At 37.3% G+C, this 20,583-nt stretch overlaps 1 protein-coding gene across 3 annotated transcripts in view; it reads right to left on the bottom strand.

Moving 5' to 3' along the window:
• The window catches only part of NT5C2 (5'-nucleotidase, cytosolic II), a 146,684-nt gene that overhangs the window by 72,993 nt on the left and 53,108 nt on the right, over window positions 1-20,583 (bottom strand). The gene's annotated exons all lie outside the window — the stretch shown is intronic.

The following is a 20,583-nucleotide window of genomic DNA, read 5'->3' on the forward strand; positions in this document are numbered from 1 at the left end:
AAGCATGACTGCCAATAAAAACTAACTTCAATCCTAGATTCTAGAAGAGACCTAGACAACAGATTTGTGAAAATATATTAATTTTCAGTTAATATAGGTTTCAAAATATGTAAAGTAAGCAACTCTTTCTCTTTTTTTTAATGTTTATTTTTGAGAGAGTGCATGTGGTCGCACTCTTGTGTGCGCAAGAGCAGGGGAGGGGCCGAGAGACAGAGACAGAAAGGCAGAGACAGAGACAGAGAGGGAGGAAGAGAATCCTAAGTAGGCTCCTTGATGTCAGGGTGGAGCCCAACATGGGGCTCAAACCTAAACTGTGAGATCATGACCTATGCTGAGATCAAGAGCCAGACACTCAGCCCACTGAGCCACTCATGCACCCCAGCAACTCTTTAATTCTAATCAACACACTAAGCTCAATCAATGGGGGTAGAATTGCAAGTAATGAATGTCTGATTCCTAATTATATCATGCTTTTAAATTTTTCTACAATTATCTTTCAGCTGGAATTAAAGACTATGGACTAGAAAAAAAGAAAAAAACTAAAGCATTTCACCTATTAGAATAAACATCTAAAATAAGGTGAGCATGGGGAGCCTGGCTGGCTCAGTGCAACATACAAGTTTTATTTTAATTTTTTTAATGTTTATTTTTTTGAAAGAGAGAGAGCGTGAGTACAAGCAGGGGACGGGCAGAGAGGGAGACACAAAATCAGAAGCAGGCTCCAGGCTCTGAGCTGTCAACACAGAGCCTGATGCAGGATCTTGAACTCTCTCTAACTGGGAGCCACCCAGGCACCCTGGAACATGCAACTTTTGATCTCAGGGCTGTAAATTTGAACCTAAGGTAGGGTGTAGAGATTAAATCTTTTTTTTTTTTTTTTTGAGAGAGAGAGAGAGTGTGTGGGGAAGAGGGACTGAGGGAGAGGGAAAGAGAGAATCTCAAGAGGGCACCACACAAAATGTGGAGCCCGACACAGGGCTCAATCCCACAACCCTGGGATCATGACCTGAACTGAAATCTAGAGTCAGTCAACTGACTGAGTCACCAAGGTGCCCTCAAAATAAAATATTTAGAGAAAAAAAAAAAAGGAGTGCCACAGAAGTGCCTGGGTGGCTCAGTCAGTTCAGCGCCCAACTCTTGATGTCACTTACGACATTAAGTCAATTTTTAAATTTTGTTTTTGTTTTTTTTTTAAATAATTCATTGAGGTGAAATTCAAAAAAGTTAAACCATTTTAAAGTAAATAAGTCAGGGGCACCTGGCTGGCTCAATTGGAAGAGCATGTGACTCTTGATATCAGGATTGTGAGTTCAAACACCACTTTGGGGGGTGCCTGGGTGGCTCAGTCGGTTAAGCGGCCGACTTCGGCTCAGGTCATGATCTCACGGTCCGTGAGTTCGAGCCCCGTGTTGGGCTCTGTGCTGACAGCTCAGAGCCTGGAGCCTGCTTCCGATTCTGTGTCTCCCTCTCTCTCTGACACTCCCCCGTTCATGCTCTGTCTCTGCCTCAAAAATAAACAAACATTAAAAAAAAAAATTCAAACACCACTTTGGGTGTAGAGATTACTTAAAAATAAGATCTTTTAAATAAATAAAGTCAAACAATAAAAAATAAGTCAACGGCATATTCATAACATTGTGCAATTTCTACCTCTATCTAGTTCCAAAATATTTCCATCACTCCAAAGTAAAACCCCTTACACTTTAAGCAGTTTCTCCCTCATCCCCCTTAGCCCTCAACATGGCAACCACCAATCTGGGTTCTGTCTCGACATATTTATCTATTCTGGATATTTCATATAAATGGAATCATGTAACATGTAACCTATTGTGTCTGACTTCTGTCATTTAACATAATATTTCTCATTTCATCCATATTGTACCAAGTTTCCATTGTATGTATTTATCACAATTCATCACAATTGATGGATGTCTGGACTATGTCCACCTTTTGGCTACTGTGAATAGTGCTGCTATGAACAGGTATGTACAATATATTTATGTAGCAGTCTCCAATTCTTTTGAATATATATTTAGGTCTGTAAGTTTTTAAAGTAACCATGATTTCCAAACACTGTTTACAGAACAACAGTACTGGTACATACAAAAGATTCTAGTTAAAATCTTTTTTCTTTATTATGAGAGAGCAAGAGAGAGAGGGCATGAGCATGAGAGAGAGGGGGGGAGGTGCAGAGAGAGGAGAAAGAATCCCAAGCAGACTCTGTACTGTCAGTGCAGAGCCTGACGTAGGCCTTGAATGAACGAACCATGAGACCATGACCTGAGACGAAATCAAGAGTCAGATATTTAACCGACTGAGCCACCCAGGTGCCCCTCTAGTTAAAACCTTATTAAAGTTTAAAATTAACTTGAGAGGAAGTTATTTGTTAGACTATTATAATTAAATCTAGACATACTATAAGGATTTTTTCTTTTAATAAAAAAAGATTCATGTAACAAATCTGGACCATTTTGTGGACCAAAAAGGGAGCAATTTAGAAGTGAGAATTATGATGGAACATCAATGATTTAGAGATTGGGAAGAGGATCAGAAATATAACTTACATGTATTTAACACTCAGATATGAAATTTGTATTCTATGGTAAATTAAGAGAAATCAGAATAGTCATGCATTAAAACAAGACTTCAACTGTAATTATGGTCCATCCAATAAAGCAAGGGAAATAAAATTTGCTTATTGTTGAGGTTTTTTTAAATTGTTGAGGTCTTAAGGAAATTCCAATTTTTAAAAATCTCAATATTCACAAAAGGCTACTTCTTAACATTTTTTCTTTTTAAATTAGGGAGATGTGCAGAAGGTGAGCTCTCTAATCTTCATTTGTATAATGATTAGTACACATGGGTGAGGAAACCCATTTGAAGCCTGAAAAAGAACCAACCAGAGTTAAAAGGAAACAATCTCTGAAGCTCATGTAGGTTGGGAAGAGTTCCCATCCCAAGTAGCCAGAATGAAAAACCTCATCACTAACACAGTACTGAGTAGAGTACAGTTGGAAGGGTTTGTGTGGGGCAAAATCATCGAGACTAAACATTGTTTTCATCCTGCCTAGCAAAAGTTAAAAGACCTGAAAGGACCAAACTGCTTCCAAGTACCTCAACCATGCCAAAAAACAAAGTTTAAACATATTCATAAGAATACAAAAATATCCAGCACCCAACAAGGTAAAATTTATACTGACATTCAATCAAAAATTATTAGCATTCAAAGAAATAGGACAATATGACCCATAATGAGGAGAGAAATCCATCAATTGCATAAATGACACAGATGATAAAATTAGTACAAACATTTAAAAATGACAACTACAATTATCTGAGATGAAAAACATGCTGGAGGGGTGGCTGGCTGGCTTAGTTGGAGAAGCATGGGACTCTTGATCTTGGGGTTGTGTTTATTTAAAAATAAAATCTTAAAAAAAAAATTTTTTTTTTAAATCATGCTGCAATGGTATTGGCACAAAAACAGACACATAGACCAATGGAATAGAATAGAAACCCCAGAACTAGACCCACAAACGTATGGCCAACTCATCTTTGACAAAGCAGGAAAGAACATCCAATGGAAAAAAGTCTCTTTAACAAATGGTGCTGGGAGAACTGGACAGCAACATGCAGAAGATTGAAACCAGACCACTTTCTCAACACCATTCACAAAAATAAACTCAAAATGGAAAAAGGACCTGAATGTGAGACAGGAAGCCATCAAAACCCTAGAGGAGAAAGCAGGAAAAGACCTCTCTGACCTCAGTCGTAGCAATTTCTTACTTGACACATCCCCAAAGGCAAGGGAATTAAAAGCAAAAATGAACTACTGGGACCTTATGAAGATAAAAAGCTTCTGCACAGCAAAGGAAACAACCAACAAAACTAAAAGGCAACCAACAGAATGGGAAAAGATATTTGCAAATGACATATCGGACAAAGGGCTAGTATCCAAAATCTATAAAGAGCTCACCAAACTCCACACCCGAAAAACAAATAACCCAGTGAAGAAATGGGCAGAAAACATGAATAGACACTTCTCTAAAGAAGACATCCGGATGGCCAACAGGCACATGAAAAGATGCTCAACGTCGCTCCTCATCAGGGAAATACAAATCAAAACCACACTCAGATATCACCTCACACCAGTCAGGGTGGCCAAAATGAACAAATCAGGAGACTATAGATGCTGGAGAGGATGTGGAGAAACGGGAACCCTCTTGCACTGTTGGTGGGAATGCAAATTGGTGCAGCCGCTCTGGAAAACAGTGTGGAGGTTCCTCAAAAAATTAAAAATAGACCTACCCTATGACCCAGCAATAGCACTGTTAGAAATTTACCCAAGGGATACAGGAGTACTGATGCATAGGGGCACTTGTACTCCAATGTTTATAGCAGCACTCTCAACAATAGCCAAATTGTGGAAAAAGCCTAAATGTCCATCAACTGATGAATGGTTAAGAAATTGTGCTGTATATACACAATGGAGTACTACGTAGCAATGAGAAAGAATGAAATCTGGCCCTTTGTAGCAACGTGGATGGAACTGGAGAGTGTTATACTAAGTGAAATAAGACAGAGAAAGACAGATACCATATGTTTTCACTCTTATGTGGATCCTGAGGAACTTAACAGAAACCCATGGGGGAGCAGTAGGGGGAAAAAAAAAAAAGAGGTTAGAGTGGGAGAGAGCCAAAGCATAAGAGACTCTTAAAAACTGAGAACAAACTGAGGGTTGATGGGGGGTGGGAGGGAGGGGAGGGTGGGTAATGGGTATTGAGGAGGGCACCTTTTGGGATGAGCACTGCGTGTTGTATGGAAACCAATTTGACAATAAATTTCATGTATTGAAAAATAAATAAATAAATAAATAAATAAATAAATAAATAAAAATCATGCTGCATAGGATGAACAGGTTACACATGAAAGAAAACATTAGTGAAGTTGAAGAAAAAACAATAGAACCTATTCAAACTAAAAGAGAGAAAAGGACCAAAAAAAAAAAAAAAAAAAAATTAAGAGCACCAGTGAGCTGTGCAAGTTCCAAGCACCTTGACATATGTGTAATTGGAGTCCACAAAGGAAAAGAGAAAGGACAAAAAGAGGAAAAAAAAAAATTAAAGAAACAGATAAAGAATTTCCAAATTTGATATAAACCATAAATCCATACATTCAAGAAAACTCAGCAAACCCCAAGCACAAGAAACATTAAAATTACATCAAAGCACATCAAAACCAAATTCCTTAAAAAGTGATAAAGAGAAAATATTAAAAAGGAGCTAGGGAGAAAATAAACACATTATTATTTTTTTTTTTTTAATAAATGTTTATTCGTTTTTGAGAAAGAGAACGTGAGCAGGGAGGGGCGGGGGGTAGAGGATCCAAAGAGGGCTCTGTACTGACAGCAGCAATCCCAATATGGGGTTCAAACTCATGAACCGTGAGATCAGGACCTGAGCCGAAGTTGGATGCTCAACTAACAGAGCCACCCAAGCACCCCAAAAACACATTCATAAAGAAGAAAAAAGATTTCTCATCTGAAACAGTGAAGCCAGAGGAAAGTGAAGAAACACCTTTAAAGCATTGAAAGAAGTATCAACCTAGAATTCTATACCTGGCAAAAATATCTTTCTGAAATAAACTTTTTCAGACACATGAAAGCTGAAAGAATTCATCACCAGCCAACTAAAAAAATAAATAAATAAATAATTTAAAGAAGTCCAGGCAAGAGGAAAATAATACCAGATGGAAATCAATCTACACAGAATAATTATAAAAGATTTTTTTTCTATGTTAAATCTTTTTTTTAAGTTTATTTATTTATTTATTTATTTATTTATTGAGAGAGAGAGAGAGAGAGAGAGAGAGACAGGGTAAGCACAAGCAGGGGAGGGGCAGAGAGAAGGAGAGACAGAATCTCAAGCAGGCTCTACGCCATCAGCACAGAGCCCAATGTGGGGCTCAAACTCACAAACTGTGAGATCATGACCTGAGCCAAAATCAAGAGTCAGATGCTTAACCAACTGTGCCACCCAGGCACCCCATTCCTATGTTAAATCTGTTTAAAAGACACCTGTTTAAAGCAACAGTAGTAACAAAGTATTGTGAAGTTTATTATATAACTAGAAGTAAAATGTAGGACATCAATAGCCCAAAGGTGGGTAGGGGGAAAATAAAAATATACTATTGTAAGATTCTTATAGTGTACAAGAGGTAGTACAGTAGCACTTGAAAGCAGACTGTGACAAAGTAAACATGCATACTATACACCCTAAAGCAATCACCAAAATTACACAGAGTTATGGCCAGTAAGGCAACAAAAGACAAAATAGAAACAAAAAAATAATCAACCTAAAATAAGAGTTAAAAAGAACAAAAGGAAACAAACAAACAAAAAAAAAAACAGGACAAACAGGACAAAATAGCAAGGTGGTAGACTTAACTATATTTTTAAAAATTGCACTACATTCAAAATGCCTAAAAACTCCAATTAAAAAGAAGCTCGAGTGGGTATATTAACATTAAACAAAGTATACTTCAGATCAAAGAATCACTATGTATAATTGATAAAAAGGTCAATTTGCCAAAAAGATACAGCAATTACAAACATATGCACCCAACAATAGAGCTCCAAAATACATGGAGCAAACATTGATAAAAGTGAAGGAGGAAACAGATAGTGCTACAATAACTGTTGAAGACTTAACTACTGATAAGGATATTCAGGTCTACAACAACACTATAGACTAACTATACCTAACATGTGTATAGGCCACTCCACCTAACAACAGAGTACACGTTCTTCTCAAGTGCTCAATCACAAAGCTAGTATCAATACATGTTTAAAAACTGACAAAAAATGCAATCATACAAAATATCTTCTACTACCACAATGGAATGAAGCTGGAAATCAGCAACAGGATGAAAAACCTTAAGACTCACAAATACACAGAAATTAAAAAACACTCTTTCAAACAACCAATGGATCAGAGAAGAAATCACAAGGAAAATGTGTGTGTGTGTGCGCTCGTGCACACTCGCTCTCTCTCTCAGATAAAAAATAAAGAGGCACCTGGGTGGCTCAGTCAGTTAAGCATCTGGCTCCAGATATCAGCTTAGGACATGATCTCATGGTTTGTGACTTCAAACCCTGCAACTGGCTCTGTGCTGACAACTCAGAGCCTGCTTGGGATTCTCTCTCTCCCTTTCTCTGCGTCTTCCCCACTTATGATAAAAATAAATAAACTTAAAAAAAATAAAACAAAAAAGAGGGGAAAAAATCTCAAATCAATAACCTATGTCTTGAGGAATTAGAAGAGAGAGACAAAAAAAAAAAAAAAAAAGGTAAATTAACTAAACCCAAGCCCAACAGAAAGATCAATGAGAACAAAAGTTGGTTCTTTGAAATGACCAACAAAATTGACAAACCTTTACCTACAATGACTAGGAAATAAAGAGATAAGATTCAAATAACTAGAATCAGATGAAAGTGGGGACATTATTACTGACATATGTACACAGAAATAAAAATCAAATCCATCAACATATTAAAATAATACATCACGACCAAGTGGTGTTAGGTCCAAGAACACAGGATGACTTATCTTTCTTTTCTTTTTTTACTTAATTTATTTATTTTGAGAGAGAGAGAAAGCATGAGTGGGGTAGGGTCAGAGAGAGAGGAGACAGAGAGAACCCAAGCAGACTCTGTACTGCCAGATCAGAACCCAATGTGGGAGAGATCATGACCCCAGTCTAAGTCAGACATTTAACCGACTGAGCTACCCAGTAACCCTGGGATCATTTATCAACCTAAAATCAGTCAATGAGAGGTGCCTGGGTGGCTCAGTCAGTTAAGCACCAGACTTTGGCTCACGCATCATCTCATGGTTGGTGACTTTGAGCCCAACGTCAGGCTCTGGGCTGACAGCTCAGAGCCTGGAGCCTGTTTCAGATTCTGTGTCTCCCTCTCTCTCTGACCCTCCCCCACTTGCTCGTGCGCGTGCTCTCTCAAAAAAAAAAAAATTAAAGAAAAATTTAAATCAATGTAACAGAAAAACAATATATCATCTCAATACAGAGCAAACAAGTACAAGACGAAATCCAACATGCTTTACTGATTTAAAAAAAATAAATCTCAGCAAATTAGGTATAAAAGGGAACTTCTTTAGTATGATAAAGTGCATTTACCAAAAACCTACGGCTAACATAATATTAATGGCGAAAGACTGAATGTTTTCTCCCTAAGATCAGACAAAAGAGATGTATGCTGTTACCACTCAACATTGTACTGAAGGTTCTATTCTAGCCAGTGTAATCAGGCGCCTGGCAGGATATATAAAAATTAATATAAAAATTAATGCAAGGGGTGCTTGGCTGGCTCAGTCAGTAGAGCATGAACTCTTGATCTTAGGGTCATGACTTCGAGCCCCATTTTTGGCACAGAGTTTGCTTTTAAAAAAAGTAATTCATAATAAATGATAGACCTAAATGTAAAACCTGAAACTCCTAAACTTTTAGAAGAAAACATGAGGGAAAATCATTTTTTTAATGTTTTTATTTATTTTTGAGACAGAGACACAGCATAAGCAGGAGATTTTTTACATTAAAAAAATGTTACTGTTTATTTTTGAGAGAGACAGAGACAGAGTGCAAGCAGGGGAGGAACAGAGAGAGAGGGAGACACAGAATCCAAAGCAGGTCCAGGCTCTGAGCTGTCAGCACAGAGCCCTATGCGAGGCTCAACCTCACACACTATGAGATCATGACATGAGCTGAAGTCAGATGCTTAACCGACTGAGCCACCCAGGCCCCCTAAGGGAAAATCTTTGAGAGCTCTTGAGTTAGTAAAAATCTCCTGGTTTCCACACCTAAAACACAATTGATTAAACAGGTTGATAAATTAGATCCCATCAAAGTTTATGGTTTCTGCTCTTCAAAAGACACTGTCTGGCACAAAAACAGACACTCAGATCAATGAAACAGAATAGAGAACCCAGAAATGGACCCACAAATGTATGGCCAACTAATCTTTGACAAAGCAGGAAAGAATATCCAATGGAAATAAAGACAGTCTCTACAGCAAGTGGTGCTGAGAAAACTGGACAGCGACAAGCAGAAAAATGAACCTGGACCACTTTCTTACACCATACACAAAAAATAAACTCAAAATGGATGAAAGACCTAAATGTAAGACAGGAAGCCATCAAAATCCTCGAGGAGAAAGCAGGCAACAACCTCTTTGACCTTGGCCACAGCATCTTCTTACTCAACACGTCTCCAAAGGCAAGGGAAACAAAAGCAAAAATGAGCTACTGGGACCTCATCAAAATAAAATAAAAATAAAAAGCTTCTGCACAGCGAAGGAAACAATCAGCAAAATTAAAGGCAACTGACAGAATGGGAGAAGATATTTGCAAATGACATATCAGATAAAGGGTTAGTATCCAAAATCTATAAAGAACTTATCAAACTCAACACCCAAAAAAACCCAAATAATCCAGTGAAGAAATGGGCAAAAGACATGAATGGACACTTCTCCAAAGAAGACATCCAGATGGCCGACCGACACATGAAAAAATGCTCAACCTCACTCATCATCAGGGAAATACAAATCAAAACCACAATGAGATACCACCTCACACCTGTCAGAATGACTAACATTAAAAACTCAGGCAAGAATGCGGAGAAAGGGGAACTCTTTTGCACTGCTGGTGAGAATGCAAACTGGTACAGCAACTCTGGAAAACATATGGAGGCTCCTCAAAAAATGAAAAATAGAACTACCCTAAAACCCAGCAATTGCACTACTAGTTATCTATCCAAGGGATACAGGTGTACTGTTTCGAAGGGGCACATGCACCCCAAGGTTTACAGCACCACTATCAACAATAACAAAAGTATGGAAGAAGCCCAGATGTCCATCGACCAATGAACGGATAAAGATGCAGTATGTATGTATATACATGTACATATACACAATGGAGTACTACTCAGCAATCAAAAAGAATGAAATCTTACCATTTGCAACTACGTGGATGGAACTGGAGGGTATTATGCTAAGCGAAATTAGTCAGAGAAAGACAAATATATGAGTTCACTCATATGAGGACTTTAAAAGACAAAAAACAGATGAACATAAGGGGAGGGAAACAAAAATAATATAAAAACAGGAAGGGGGGACAAAACATAAGACACTCTTAAATATGGAGAATAAACAGGATTACTGGAGGGGTTGTGGGAGGAGGGGTGGGCTAAATGGGTAAGGGGCATCAAGTAGCAATGGTACTTTTCTTTCTATATGAATTTATGAATGGCAAAGCCCAAATTCTGGCATTTTAAGTCTTCTACTGTTTGATGTTTTACCACTATTGTCGAGGTGAGGCTCTTTCTGCAGCCTCCCACACCTCTGAGGAATTGGGGTCACATGGCCCTCTGAAATGGTAAGTGGTTACCAGATCCTGGATTCCTTCACTCAGTAATATTTCAAAAGCAATTTTGGGGGTTCCCATAGGGTGGTCATCTTTGGATTATGCCATTCGGGACATTAAAATAAACTGCCATCTACTATCATTACTATTTCATGAAAGGCAATTTTAACACCAAAAAAGTAGGAAATAGGAAAAACGTAATCTCAGAATAAAAGGCAGGCCTTCTTCAACTGTCCATTGATGGATGAACAGATAAAGAAGATGTGGTATATCTATACAATGGAGTATTGCTCGGCAATCAAATAGGATGAAATCTTGCCATTTGCAACTACGTGAATAGAACTCAGATGGTATTATGCTAAGGGAAATTAGTCAGTCACAAAGACAAATACCATATGACTTCACTCATATGAGGAATTTAAGATATAAAACAGATGAACATAAGGGAAGGGAAGAAAAATAATATAAAAACAGGGAAGGGGACGAAACATAGGAGACTCTTAAATATAGAGAACAAACAGGGTTGCTGGAGGGGTTGTGGGAGGGCAGATGGGCTAAATGGGTAAGGGGCATTAAGGAATCTACTCCTGAAATCATTATTGCACTATATGCTAACTAATTTGTATGTAAATTATAAAAAAAATTAAAATTAAAGAAAAAACTAGTTAATTAATTAAAATAACATAAAAAATAAAAATCAGTGTATGTAAAAATAAACACTAAAAAAATTTTTTAAAAAGGATTCTGTATTTTGTCAAATGAAAAAAAAATACACTATTAAGGAAAAGACAAGCTACAACAACAAATTCCCAGGCTCATGGAGCTTACATTTTAGTGGAGTCGGATAATAATCAAATATATAATATTGTGCCAGATGATCGTAAGTGGTATATGGTAGAAGTCAAATAAATAAAATGAAGAAATAAACAGTGACAATGGTTACACTACAGATAGAAAAACCTTCCAAGACCTCTATGAAGAGGTGACATTTGTTCAGAGACCTGAGTAAAGTGAGGGAATAATATATAAAATAAAACAATAAATCAACTTATTCGCATATATAAGCTATGTTAGGTTCACATCATAAGCTATGTTAATATGTTTTGTACCTTAGGGTTTACATGTGTATGAGTGATGCAAAATATTTAAAATATTTTATTCCCTTAGAAAGTTTTTTAATTTTTTTAATGTTTATTTATTTTTTGAGAGAGAGACAGAATGTGAGCAGGGGAGGGGCAGAGAGAGAGGGAGCCACAGAACTCGAAGTGGGCTCCAGGATCTATGCTGTCAGCACAGAGCCCGACATGGGGCTCGAACTCACAAACTGAGATCATGACCTGAGTCCAAGTCAGATGCTTAACCAACTGAGCCACCCAGGCACCCCCCCTTAGAAAGTTTAAATATTGTCTCTTCAATCTGGTTGGTATATTCAACTTATTATACAGGTCCTTTTTATTGCTAACAGAGGGCTAAAAACAAAACAAAATTGTATTTTCATATTGCATTTCCATTAATATATTTTCTATCTCTGGGCACCTGGGTGGCTCAGTCAGTTAAGGGTCCAATTCTTGGTATCAGCTCAGGTCATGATCTCACACTTCATGGGATCAATCCCAAACAGAGCCTGTTTGGGATTCTCTCTCTCTCCTTCTTTCTCTGCCCTTCCCCCAAGAACTGGCATACAGATGTGCCCACTCTCTCTCTCTCTCTCTCTCAAAATAAATAAAATAAACATTAAAAAATATTTTTTTCAGGGCACCTGGGTGGCTCAGTCGATTAAATGTCCAACTCTTGGTTTGGGCTCAGGTCAAGATCTCATGGTTTCACGAGTTCAAGCCCTATGTCAGGCTCTGTGCCAGCAGCACAGAGCTTGCTTGAGATTCTATTTCTCTCCCTCTCTCTGCCCCTCCCCTACTTATGCTGTTTCTCTCAAATAAATAAACTTAAAAAAATTTTTTTTAAATATATTTTCTATCTCTCCAGTAAGGGAGAGGGGAGATAAGTTACAGTACGTAAGAAAATATTTGCAACTTACACAAATTTGAAAAAGGATTATATCCAGAATACACAGAGCTCTCAAAATACAGCAATAAGACAAACAATTATAAAAATACAGGCAAAAGATTTGAACTGATGTTTCATCAATCAAGATAGATGGCGATTAAGTATATGAAATGATGCTCAAGGTCATTTATCATCAGGGAAATGCAAATTACTACAGTAATATTCCACTACATTACTATTAGAAAGCTTAAAATTTTTAGGGGCGCCTGGGTGGCTGTCGGTTAAGCGTCCGACTTCAGCTCAGGTCACGATCTCGTGGTCCGCGAGTTCGAGCCCCGCGTCGGGCTCTGGGCTGATGGCTCAGAGCCTGGAGCCTGCTTCCAATTCTGTGTCTCCCTCTCTCTCTGCCCCTCCCCCATTCATGCTGTGTCTCTCTCTGTCTCAAGAATAAATAAATGTTAAAAAAAAAATTAAAAAAAAAAAAAAGAAAGCTTAAAATTTTTAGAAGACTGACCATGCCAAATTTAGTGATGAATTAGAGCAACTAGAACTCTAATACACTGCTGATTGAAAATATAAAAATGATACAAGCATTTTGGAAAAGTTTTTCATTTCCTTAAAAGTTAAACACGTATCTACTATATGGCCCAACCTTTCTACTCCTAATTATCCAAGAGAAATGAAAGCAAATGGGGTACCTGGGTGGCTCAATCAGTTGAGCATCCAACTTTGGCTCAGGTCATGATCTCACACAGTTTGTGGGTTCGAGCCCCGCTTCGGGCTCTGTGCTGACAGCTCAGAGCCTGGAGCCTGCTTTGGATTCTGTGTCTCCTTCTCTCTTTGACCCTCCCCCACTCATGCTCTCTCAAAAATAAATAAATGTGAAAAAAAAATTTAAAAAAAGAAGTGAAAGCAAATATTCATGTAAAGACTTATACACAAATATTCACAGCAACTTTGTTTGTAATAACCATAAAGTAAAACAACCCAAGCATCTATGAGCAGCTGAATGGATAAACTGTAGTACATCCATACAATGGAATAATACTATGCAATTAAAAAAAAAAAAATGAACTACTGGGGCTCCTGGGTGGCTCAGCTGGTTAAGCATCTACTTCGGCTCAGGTCACAATCTGAGGGTTTGTGGGTTTCTGTCCCACGTGGGGCTCCACACTAGTCTGAAGCCTGCTTGGGATTCTCATGCTCTCCTCTCTCTGCCCCTCCCTTCCTGGTGCTTTCTCTCTCAAAATAAACTTAAAAAAAAAAATGAACTACTGATATACAACATGAATAAATTTCAGAATTATGCTAAGTGAAAGCAGACAAACAAGACTGCATACTACATGATCCTGTTTACATAAAATTCCAGAAAATGCAAACTAATCTGCAGTAACAGAAATAAGATTAGTGGTTGACTGAGGTGAAGGAGTAAGGCAAAGAGGGACGCAAAGAAACTTTTGGGAGAGATATGTTCATTATCTTAATTATGGTGATTGTTTCACATGTGTACACATACATCAAAACTTAGTGTATACTCTAAATATGTGCAGTTTATTGCATATATTTATACCTCAATGAAACGGTTTTTTAAAGTCAGGCTTTTTCTTTCCTCAAAAATTAGAGGTAGAGGAGCGCCTGAGTGGTGGCACAGTTGAGTGTCCAACTCTTAATTTTGGCTCAGGTCATGATCTCCCAGTTCCTGGGATTAGCCCATGGGCTCCTTGCTGAGTGCTGAGCCTGCTTGGGATTCTCTCTCTGCCCTTCCCCCACTCTTGCTCTCTCTCAAAATAAACACACAAAAAAATGAGAGGTAGTAACTACACTAAGAAAAGATTTTCCCCACAGATTTTAATTCCTTTATTCAAATTATTATAGGGAAAATTCAAAGCACTTTCCTGGGTCATTCATGGACGTCAACAAAATACCTTTTCTTTGGGGCACCTGGGTGGCTCAGTTGGTTGAGCATCCAACTTTGGCCCAAGTCATGATCTCACAATTTGTGGGTTCAAGCCTCGCATCGGGCTCTGTGCAGATGGCTCAGAGCCTGGAGCCTGGTTCAGATTCTGTGTCTCCTTCTCTCCCTGCCCCTCCTCCACTTGCACTCTGTCTCTCAAAAATAAATAAATGTGAAAAAAATGAAAAAAACCATTTAAAAAATACCTTTTCTTTTGTTGTTGTTGTTGTTGTTTGAGAGCTGAGGGTGAGGGGCAGAGAGAGAGAGAGAAAGAGAATCTTAAGCACGCTCCACATTGAGCACAGAGCCCAATGTGGGGTTCTATCCCACAACCCTGGGATCATGACCTGAGCAAAAATCAAGAGTGGGATGAGCAGGGCACCTGGGTGGCTCAGTCTCTTAAGGATCCAACTCTTGATTTTGGCTCACATCATGATCTCATGGTTCATGAGATCAAGCCCTGTGTTGGGCTCCACACTGACAGTACACAGCCTGCTTAGGATTCTCTCTCCCTCTCTGCTCTTCCCTTGCCTGCATGCACTCTCTCTCAAAATAAACAAAAAATATATATTTAAGAGTGGGACGTTCAACTGACTGAGCCATCCAGGTGCTCCAAAATGTATTTTCTTTTAAAAATTCAAGTTACAGACTCTCACAAAGAGAACAGAAAACTTTAACTAAAATGTAAACATAAATTATTAAGTAATCACATTATCACTAACATGGAATAAAATCTGCCATGAAGTCTACAGTTATGTGAAGATAAGGGGTAAGATTTTTTAAATAATCATCTTCAAATAATTCCTCATATGACAATTTTACTATGATCTTATCTAACACATCTTAACACTATATGACAGACTTTTGAACACTATCCAGAGTCAATCTATCTAATGCTTAACTATTTTCTTTAGTAATATTAAAATTAAAGATGATGATACTTTATCAATTGGCCAAAAAAACCAAAACAAAAGAGACAACAGTTCCAATAAGTAGGTAAATATTTCATTTGTCACTTGTTTACAGTATCAAGCTTAAGAGGAGTTTTATTCAGTAAGGTACAGTAGTGACTAATACGGAATAAAAAGCTCAAATTATAATTCCTTTCAAACAATAGTGGTACAGTTAGAAAATCCTTTGTTTCAACATAAAATACACAGCCTACAAAATACTTGTCCCTGAAGAGTAACAACTAAAACGAACTTTCAAGCATTTGAAATATTGTTGTTTCACGTAAAAATATTTCAACATACCCACTCCTTTCACCACTAATGATGTCACCACCCCCCTATCCCTGCCCCACCCCCTAAAAGGAAAAACAGCTGCCCCAACGGCTCCAGGCAACTAATGAAAACAGGAAGCAAAGAGTAACTGAAACTAGGGTAAACCTGGTTAGTAAAACCATTTTAAATGTTTCAGCTCACATCAGTAATTTACTTGGAAAGAAGTGAGTAGCAAGTAAACACATTATGTAGCACAAGTCTATCTGGCAAAGTGCTTAATATATATGATATACTGAATCAAACATTCATTGTTCACCAGAATAAGTAGGTCAATCTAGATAACAGAGTAATGATAACAGCAAGTAAGTATGAACACTCAGGGTTTTACTAAACTTCACTGGAATTTATTTTGTGTTTAAATATAAAACTTGAAATTTCTAAGTTTTATAATCAACCATTCTAAGAACACTGAACACCGCTCTGAAACTTGGGTGGAAAGAATAAGAATAATTTTGAATGGTTTCTTCAAATTTTCTCACCAGCTTGAAATTTATTTTAATTTTCATAAATACAACTTTAACTGCATATTACATATATTAAACTAGTTTATGGAAAAAGAAGAGTTAAAGATAATCCTCCATCTGTAAGGCCTGGTATTGAACTAAATAAGGAGGCACTTTGTATTTGTGTAAATGTGTGCCTGAGTGTGTGTAAAGTAGTAAAATTACTTTATTACAGTTGACTTTTTAAAAACATTTCCTTTGTTATGATACTAAGAATACTTACAAAATATTTCATATGACCTTGTTTTATGTTCTGACAACTTGCTAACAGCTTTAAATACACAATCTATATAATTAATACAAGTTATATATGAACTGTAAGGTATGTTGAACCAGCAGAATACTGACAATACTGCTGTGGGCCATTTCTACTGAAAGGAAAATGCACATCTGTAGAATCACTTTTACTGGCTGGTCTAACAGTAAGGAACAGGCTTCTTGCCTACTGCAAACCCTTGATAAGTCTCCACTCAGTATCTGTTTGATAAGTAGGCATACTTTACACATGACCCTTGATAACGCTATTCCTTGACCAATGAGCAAGTAAACCAAGAAAGTATAGTGGTAAGTCAGTTAGTTTTAACATTAAGTATGGCTTAGGGTCCCCTCTATAACATGACCACAAACAAACCAACAAACTTACAAATGTATTCCCTAGAAAACAAGGGGAGTCAGATACAGGTATAGATTAATTTATCTAACAGTACTGATGAAAATCTAAATTATAAAATCTATAGTTAATAGCACAGGAGCCAATGGCAGGCTGCCCCAGGATGGGCCACCATTTTCAGTTAAAAGCAAACAAAACCTAGCAGATTCAGAAGCTCTATACCTGTCCCTCAATTGCCTGCTTCTATCAAGAAGAGAGCTAATAACAGAAACTCCTCTAAGAAACTTATCTTCATAACAAGGCAATCTTTGTCTTCCAACCATCTCCTCTCACCTTCCTGCTCAAGTTCTCTCTCCCCTTTGTATCTCCTCAAGCCCCTACCCCTCTCCTCAGCACATATAAGCTCATGTTGTCCATCTCTGGAATTTCCACGTCTGTGTGGAGTCCCCCATGTATGCTATTAAATTTGACTTTTTCCTGTTAATCTGTCCCATGTTAATTTACTTCTTAGTCCAGCTAGGACTTTGAAGGGCAGAGAAAATTCTTCTCTCCCGACAATTGTGTCACCTCTAACTCAAAGAACAGCACTTTCAAACAAACCACAGCTTTGAAAGTTATTTTTGTAACTCCTTCTAATCATAAAATATGTGAAGAAAATAATCACATAAAATATTTTGAGATATTTTCCCCAAAAGGGAGACTCCTTAAAACTGTTGTATTAAAATAAAACTGTGTTAAATGTTTCATTACCTCTTATCTTTTGAACACTTCGTAACAGCTTTTTGTTCATTTTCAGTTCATTAGTTTCATTCAGAGTTCTATCATTTACCCTGCAAATGTACTATACGTTCCTGTAAAAGGCCAGCATTCATAGTTTGCACACCAAGTGAAAGCTAACAAACTGCAACTAACAAACTTGCGCACATATTATTTGCTATTCTCATACCCTTTTTCTTTTTTTGCACATTAACACTTCCAGACATGATATATTTTGACAGTAAGAGTCAGTCTCTTTCTCTAAAATAGAAGACCATAAGGTGAGATTTGTTTTGTTTTGCTGCTGTTTCCCAGTTCTTTTAACGGCGACTTGATACACACAGGCAGAAAAAAATGGAGCTCCTAGGCCTATACATTTGGCAGCTCTTTGCTCTTTAAAAGCTAATTCTTGTGTAAGCCTGAAAATGCAAGACTTGCACAAGTTCCTTTTAACGCTCTAAAACAGTCTTTGTGAAATCTTACTTTTGGTTCAGAAACGCATAAGATTCTTGGCTTGATTAACGTAATATTTTGCTAACATTTCGACATGAGGCCTTGGAACAAAAGCTTCTTTGTTCTCTGATGGAAAATAACAAAACTGAGAAGAGATCTTGTCAAGTGAGAAATGCAGTACCTGTTGCCTTGACAATCTGTTCTTCTTCAAGCAATAATATGCTCCAATTTCTAGTCTGAAACAAACTGGAAAATACAAATTTACTTCACATGTTCCTAAAGTTCCTAAATATACAAGGGAGACCTGAATTTTGTTATGTTCTCCTAAACATTCTACCACTGCTACTCCTGGAATTCTGTTACTTGAGCCATATCACACACAATACAGTATTTTTGTTCTATATCAACATATGAAAGTTTCTTCTAACAATGTTTTGAGTAACACCAGACCTTCAACAGTAACATGGTTATTGACACAAAGAAAAAGAAAGCATGTAAAGAAGACATTTTAAATGAATGCGCTTGAGGATATGTAGTATGCCATCTATTTCTTTAAAATATTGCTATAATTGAGGCGCCTGGGTGGCGCAGTCGGTTAAGCGTCTGACTTCAGCCAGGTCACGATCTCGCGGTCTGTGAGTTCGAGCCCCGCGTCGGGCTCTGGGCTGATGGCTCAGAGCCTGGAGCCTGTTTCCAATTCTGTGTCTCCCTCTCTCTCTGCCCCTCCCCCGTTCATGCTCTGTCTCTCTCTGTCCCAAAAATAAATAAACGTTGAAAAAAAAAATTAAATAAATAAATAAAATATTGCTATAATTAACTAAGGTCTTTCAAAAGCATAAAGGTAACTAAGCCTGACATTTTTTACATTGAGCCAATATACAATTCTTTGCACCTTTAATAATAATTCTTGAACATTCTTTTAAAAAGGAGGTAAAAAATTGTTTGATTTCAAAAAGAACGAATTATTTTACCCATGAGTTCCTGGCTCATCATTCAACTTTGTTCTAGCTGTAATCTTAACTCTCACCAAAAAAAAAAAAAAAAAAAAGATAAAAATCAGAAAGGCAGAAATAATCATCACAGTATTTTCACTTTTTGGTTTATAAATTCATTTATGGATTAGTCTGCTTATTTGGTAAAAATCCAGAGATACATAAGTTCAATGCCTTAATAATGCTAACATAACAGCTAACATTTACTAAGCATTCACATTTTTTCATGTATTATTCTAAGCACTATACATATTTCATCTGACTTCTCACAACCACCATATGAGTTAGGTGCTATTATCTTCATTATACAAAGAAGAAAACAGCATTGGGAAGTTAAATAATTTCACCAACATCACAGAATTCTACTTATGATGAAGAGCATACATTCTAGAGCCACAATGTCTGGATTCAAAATCTGCCTCCAACACTAATTTAACTGGCTCTATGACTGAGCAAATTACACAATCACTTCAGTTTCTTTCCTCCACTTCAAAATGGCCAGATTTGGAACAAGGATTCAATACATTAATAAGTGCAAGGTGCTAAGAACACCAGCTGACACACAGTGCTTAATAATTATTTATAATGCTAGAGCCCATGATGTTTAATATTTGCAGCCTCTGCACAATGTAGTACAGTGGTCTCCCTTTATTAGTGGTTTTCCTTTCCGTGGTTTCAGTTATCTGGTGTCAACTGCAACCTCCAGAAGCAGATGATCCTCCTTCTGTTATAGTCGGAAGATCAATAGTAGCTTAAGGTTACTTCACAATGCCTATGCCATTCACTTCATCTCATCTTGTGGGCACTTTATCATCTCATGTCATCACAAGAAGGGTGAGTACAGTATAAGAAGATACTCTGAGAGAACACATTCACCTTTTATTACAGCTTTGTTCTACAAAACAACTGGCCCGGACTCTTCAAATACATCAATGTTTAGAAAACAAACAAAAAGCTGGGAACCTGCAGTGGATTAAAAATAATTAAAGGGACATGGCAACTAAATGCAATTAATTCGTAATCTCAGACTAGATCTGGGCACCAATGAATTAGGTTGAAGAATACTATAAAGGTCATTATTGGAACCGCTCTGAAACTATTTTTTCCTGTGAAATTTTTAATATCCGCCATGTATTAGATAATAATGTTACCTCCATGTTAAATGTGCAGTTTTATGGGACATCTTTGTTTTTAGGGTATTCAAGTAGATCATTTGAGGGATGAAGTGTCATGATGTCTGCGACTTACTTTTAAATGGTTCAGGGAGCACCTGACTGTCTCACTTAGTTAAGTGTCATGATCTCACAGTTCACGAGATCAAGCCCCGCATTGGGTCCCACATCCGGCCCCACAGTGGGCTCTGCACTGACAGAGTCTGCTTGGATTCTCTCCCTCTCTGCCCCTCCCCTGCTCTCTCTCTCTCAAAATAAATAAACATTAAAAAACAAAACGTTCAGGAAAAAATGTATAAATGAAAAAACGTGGCATAATGTTAACTGGTGAATCCAAATGAAAGACAAATTCATTGAACATTATTGCACTCTTCTATATTGAAATTTATTGCAAATAAAAAGTTGGAATAAAAATTTTAAATT

Source organism: Acinonyx jubatus, chromosome D2 (genome assembly GCF_027475565.1).
Source record: "Acinonyx jubatus isolate Ajub_Pintada_27869175 chromosome D2, VMU_Ajub_asm_v1.0, whole genome shotgun sequence".
Lineage (NCBI taxonomy): Eukaryota > Metazoa > Chordata > Mammalia > Carnivora > Felidae > Acinonyx > Acinonyx jubatus.